This window comes from Falco naumanni, chromosome 4 (assembly GCF_017639655.2).
Source record: "Falco naumanni isolate bFalNau1 chromosome 4, bFalNau1.pat, whole genome shotgun sequence".
In the NCBI taxonomy this organism is placed as follows: domain Eukaryota; kingdom Metazoa; phylum Chordata; class Aves; order Falconiformes; family Falconidae; genus Falco; species Falco naumanni.
The window spans coordinates 91,190,886-91,197,217 of NC_054057.1; positions in this window are offsets into that span (position 1 = coordinate 91,190,886).

Genomic DNA, 6,332 nt, shown 5'->3' on the forward strand with positions numbered 1-6,332 from the left:
AAAGGAGAGCACAGACCTGCCGGGAAGCACTGCCGCTTGCCCTTGGAATCCTGTTTCTAAATGGTTTACAGGCTTCATCAAAAGTGATGGAAAGGATCTAGGTGTAGCGCCAAAGTAGCGTGTGTTGTAGTTGCCTTCCAGAATGTAAAAATATTTGATTTTTTGTTCTCTGCAGAGAGGCAAAGCTCTGGCCATGGAGGCAGGGCAGTGTGATGGCCACCAAGTGCTACGATCTCCCTGTGCCCCGAGGCTCAGCACCAGGCACTACCTGTTGAGGCACGTGTAGGGTAAATTTTCCTACGTAGATAAGTAAAGCAGCATTACTCACTGAGATTACATCTGCATGTCCTCGATGGCTGCTTGCATGAGAGCTTGATGAATTAGCTGGGAGATAAATAGGCTATGACTTCAGTCCTAAGAGTCATTTGACCCTGAAATTCAAGGATTTAAAGTTGTCCGTGTAAGCCCTGGGATGTGTTCGGCTTCCCCCTCACTCACAGTTTTCCTTCTCATCTCTTTTTTCCAGTTACCTTAGTTTGGAGTTACTGACTTGTGTGTTTCCCTACGTTTTCTCGCCCTGACCTCGGTCCTTACACTCGGCTGGCCAAGTTCCCCATGTGCTGGGGGGTCTGCCGCCGGCTGTTGGGGTGCTGTCCCCCCCCAGCGTAAAGCCTCCGGTGCTGCCTTCGGGGGCTTCCCCAGGTGTGGTGGTGCAGTGCCCTATGCCCAGAGACAAGGGCGCTCCAAGGACGTATCCTCTGTCTGATGCCTCACGTCAGATCTTAAGAACGATCAGTCTGTGTTAGCAAGGAGTCTCTGGCTGGCTTGACACCAAAGGCCGGCTGAAGTTTTGGCCATGGTATAAAAGTCAGCTTTTCTGCCTACCTTTACATCTTTATTTCGTGTTTTTTCATTGTTGACATTGTTCGCCGGAGGGTGCTGTGCTGCCTCTTCTCTTGCGCCCTTTGTTGACACAGGGTAACAGGAATCCTGCATCCCTCAACAGGCACCCCTAATGCTTCCACTGCCAAGCAGCCTGCGCGTGCCTGGGGTCATTCCCTCCCTCATGCCCTGCACGAAGCCATTGCAGTCGCACAGACAGTTTGCTGAGCACAGCCTGGATGAAAGGTGCAGGTCTCCAAGGCAGGCTGAGCTCCTGGCATGTACCACCGAAGCGATAACCTGTCAGGAAATGATCTGAAAAATTGGTTTAACAATTTTTAGTGAGAAAGACCCTTAATACGAGTTAACAGTAAGTTAAATATGTAGCAAATACGATTTTTAGTTAATGCATCCGATTTCCTCCTGAGGCAATGAATTTTTTTCTGAAAGCCTAAAAGGTCATTTGGGTAACATTAAAAGTGAAGTTTTTCATATTTAAGGAAATTGAATTTTCAGAAAGAACTCATCAATGTCTTCCAAAAAGCCGCTTTTCCTTCCACATAGTCTGCTCTCATCAGTCCAGATGTTACTTTTCCCATCTATTACTTATTTCTGATGTGGAAGTAATGCAATAGTGGATGCTTCTTGGAAAATCCACTGTGTTTTTAATGGCTTCAGTTCTTCTCTGTTTCAGGACAGGGAATTTATTTTCACTTTCTTGGTGGAGCAGATCCATCCTCTCGCATAGTCCCAGTTACGTGCAATCACCCTGCACCTCTCTGCAGAAATGACTTCTGCCCCGCCAAGAGGGAGGATGGGCAGCCCCCACGCAGCTGGGTCCCTCATGGTCCTTTAGCAGGCACGAGCGTTTTGAGGGAACTGCTTGTGCTTTATTTTTCACACACACTAACAATGTCATTGGTCATGAGGCTTTTCTGGGTGTATTAGGAGAGCTGCTGATCCCGTCCTGTATACGTACAGCAGCAGAAGAGAGCTGTAGGTACGTGAGGCTTGCTAGGGGGAAAGTGTTTTCTGTATTTAATTTTCGTGAGCAGCTAAACACTTGTCTGTCATTGCGGGCGATGTTGTCTCTATTCCAGGCTTTCACTATTTTAAATTACGTGCACAACAGGCCCCTCTCTGCCAAGATTCATCAGGAACTTGTGAAACGATCACAAATAAGCTTCCAAACCGAGCTCACACCTCCTGAGCCCCAACGTAAGCAGGACTGGTCACTGCCTGCTTGCACTTGGCGGTTGCTGAGCGGTGCCTGCATGGCCCCTTTCGGGGCGAGCATTACCCATGCTGCCTCCCCCCATGGGGCAGGGATGGGGCTGTTGCACCCGGGGAGTGGTGGGGAGCGGTGGGCACAGCCGGGGAGCAATGGGGAGCAGTGGGCACGGCCTGGGGAGCGATGGGGAGCAGTGGGCATGGCCTGGGGAGCGATGGGGAGTGGTGGGCATGGCCTGGGGAGCGCAGCCCTGGCTGTGGCTGGTGTGCATGGAGTGGCAGCTGCCAGGCTGCCAGCCCTCCCTGCCTGCGTGGCCCCACACACATCAGCCCCAGCAGCTGCAGCGGTGCCAGCGCTGCTTGCCAAGCTCCCAAAACATGGCAGGACCACAGAAGGGAAACCGCCCTTTGCTGGCCAGGAGGTTCGGGGTGTCCCTGCTGGGGGGACCGGAGGGCTGGGGTTGCTGAAGTGCCCTGTGCAAGCACGGACTCAAGGAGATGCAGTTTGGGGGCAGGGGCAGAGGCAGGGGTCTGTGGTGCAGCTGCAGGTTGAGCCCTGGGGTGGCTGACAGTGGCTGCAGTGAGTGAGGAAGAGGAGGTGGGGGTTAGTGTCATGAGAAGGTGAGGGGAAATTATGTTTGAGAGATTTACGGTCTCTGAAATCCTCATTTTTTTCCAAGCGAGACAAGTTCTGTAGGTGGATTTAAAGTGCTGAGCAGCCGTTATGGTTGTGCCGTGGCCAACGGTCCCCTGGCTCTGTGTGGAGCATCCGTCCTGCACGGAGCTGGGCAGAGCATCCAGACCCTGTTCCCCACTGGCACCTCTCCTGGCACTTGGCTGTGGGATGCCAGATGCAGCCGGGGAGCAGAGGTGCAACCCAGCAGTGAGCAGCCCTGTGGCGCTGGGGATGTACAGCTGTGCCCAGATGTTGGCCAAAGCAAAACATCCACTGAACTGCCTGGTTTGGGAGAGCATCTGGGACAAGGAGAGTATCAGGTACAATTACCCCAGCACCACACAAGCCACGTGCTACGCTCCAGTCTTCGGCCCTGTGCAGTTTGTCTCGTTACAGGGGTTGTTCATCAGTGGTTAAATCCCGTTCCTCATCCTCGACCTTCAGGGTTTTTCTTGCAGTGCAGCTGGGACACTTCGCCTCCCATAGGGAAGCCAGGCAGGATTTGCAGAGGCTGTAGGGGGCTGTGCAGTCCTGAAGCATGCACACTTCATCTGCAGCACATGCTTACCTGGCTGTGAGGCTGGTTGGAGTTAATTAGTGTAACTAATTAACTCCCAGATGCACTGACCACCTCCTCAGGCTGCCTGATGGGGTCAGTGTTTTCGGACTGCTGCTAAACTTAACGGTTTTGTAGGGATGCTGACTGGTATTCATCTCTTAAAATTCAAGTTTCTAGAATGATACTAAGGAAATGCCAGCTTCATTTAAAAAAAATAAAAAGAAAAAGGTTGCATTCCTTCTGATTGTGTAGAAAAGCTTGAAAGGCATAAACCTGATGGACCTAAAACCTACATGCGAACAAAAAGGAGGCAAAATATAGTAAGCATTAAAATTTTACAATCTGAAGCTGGTGTCTTCGTTTCTAGGCAGTTTTCACAACATTAAAATGTTGGGAACGAGAATAACGTTGAGATGGAAATTAAAGTATCTCATTCCTGCAGACTACAAATGAGTATTTTCGTGCAGTAAAGAGTAGCAGTAGTTGTTTTTCCCCCCAGCCTGGTCTCTGTAAGGCAGACACAGCTCCAGCAGCAGCTGATGCAGGACCTCTTGGACTAAGGGGAAGGTTTACACTGACAGAGAAGGGGAGCAGATTTTCCTCTCTGTGTTTTATCCCATGAACAGCTTGAGGTATAATTTCTGCAAATACGTTCCTGTCAGCAGTATTCAGGGAGAACCGAGTGCTCTCCCAAACACTCCTGCTCAAGTGGCCCAATAAAAAAGAAGCTCCCAGGAAAAAATGAGATTTCCCAGTATTTGGGCTGAACATTGTCCTTTCTGATTGCCTCTTTGTTCTCATCCTCTCTCCTTTCATGCCCTCTGGCTTCGTTCCCTTATGCCTCAGTTCTCTTTGCATTCAGCTGCTTCCCTGGTTCATCTCCATCTCCAAAGGTGGTGTGAAACAAGCCTGATGTTTGCTGCCATTGCCGTGTTCGCTCCCCCAGTTCCTGCCCCATACCGTCCCTCTCTGCACCGGCAGCTCTGGGGCAGAGACCTGTTTGCTGCTTTGTGTCTGTGCAGTGCCTGCGTTTTGGGGTCCAGGCTTTTAAACCTTTAAAAAGGTCTAAATAACTTACACTGGATAATAATAAAACAATACAGCTCTCCATGACCTGTCATGCATGTCAGCACCTTTCTTCTCTGAAGCAGGCATTCCTACCATTAAGCTGCTTAACGTCCTGAGCGTATGCATAATCCATGACCCTGAACTATGCTGTGAGATTCTAATGCGCCTTTCTATAAAAATGTATAAACAGGGAAGTGATATCAAATGGGAATGACTGGTAGAAGGGGCACCACCAAAAAGAAAAGAGACTTGCTACTGGCCAGGTGAAAATCTGTTGCCTGTGTCCCAACAGTAATAGCTCGTAATTGATAGAAGACTGAAGTAAATCTGTAAATGCAGGCAGCAGTTAGCTGGAATTTTTGGAAGAGAAGTACAATTATTGACGAAGTCTTATTTGTGAATTAAGTAGAGAAAGAGGTATTTTAGAGAAAGAAGTATTACAGGTTGTGTTTTGTGCCAACAGGTTTCTTGGCTAGATGACACTTTTTGTTACCCAGATGAAGCACTGCTAGGTTTTCTTTTCACCCGGTGTTTCAGATGCTGTGCATTTATTTTCAAAATTGCATGACTGTGCTGGATTTATTCAGAAAGGTACCAGCACTGCACATGCAAATTACCAGCGAGTAACTGTGTAAGCCAATGACCAATTACATCAATAACTGGTTATTTGCATAATGTATTCCCAATTATGCATGCAGATATAATAATTGCATGCACAAATGGTGTAAGTGATTGCAGGTGCAAAAGTGTGGATGTGATCACGTGTATATGGGCTACAAAAAGCAGCTCGGTGTGAACAGCAATTGCACCAGTCACCATGGTGCTGCTACACAAAACCCGAGAATTTAAGTCTTTGTTTTGACCTGGAGGGATCCTTCTACCTGCTGATTGGAATTGCGTGGGGTTTTTTTTCATGAGAAATAAACCAGCTCTTCAGTGGCGAGGATTATTGTGGTTCACCCTTCCTTTTATTGACAATCGTCTATGTGTAGGCAGATGAGAACATCTGGATGTCTTTATGTAGGGAATTCTATAATAAGGAGCTAAAATGATGCCATGCAGTGTTTTTAAAGCAGGTCAGTCACTTCACACACTATTCCATCTCACTTCTCTTATATATTATTAATTGTGAAGCTTTTTCTTTTGGTTGATGTATCTTTTCCCAAATGATCTGTCGCGTGAATGTTTCATGAGGAGGGACTCTAATCTCATTTCATCATTTTGCTAGGAACCCCCCGAAGCTTCTTAGAAAGCCACAGCGCCTTGAAGGCAATTGTAGAGTTTCATTGCAAGCATATAATTTTTATTTACTCCAAGAGTAAAAGTGGTAAGACACAGAGCATGAAACTCCTGCCTGCTGGATTGCCGTCATGTGCTAATGGATAAACATCCATGAAAATATTTCTTTGCATCTGGTGATACAAGAACTGATGCGCTGCCTTCGGTCAGTCAGAAACCCGCAGCTCACAGCTCTCAGCTCTTCTGGTGTAGAGGTCATGTACAGACAGGGCTGAGAGTGCAGGTCTCAGAGAGGTAGGCTTAACTTGGGTTTAAGAGTTGCATTTGCAGTTCCTCATGGACAGGACATGAAGTAGTTGTTTCTGTCTCTGGGAGAAAAGCTGGAGTCCCATTGTCTCAAGGACCTGAATAGGTTGACGGTTCATTTTATGCAGTCTCAGGCATGTTTGAGATGCAGTTTTCCTTTACCAGGATAATAAAATTATTACAAAAGGACTTGCACAGAGCAACCTATTACGCACTCTGCAGAAATACCCAAGTGAAGGGCTGCCTCGGACGTGTCACGCAGTGGGGTTGGGTGCAGAAGAGGAGCACCTTGCCGGCGTTCCAGGCACAGCTCCGCTGCTGCCAGGGCAGGGGACCTGTTTCTAAAGGGTGAGTGGCAGTGACCCAGCTCAG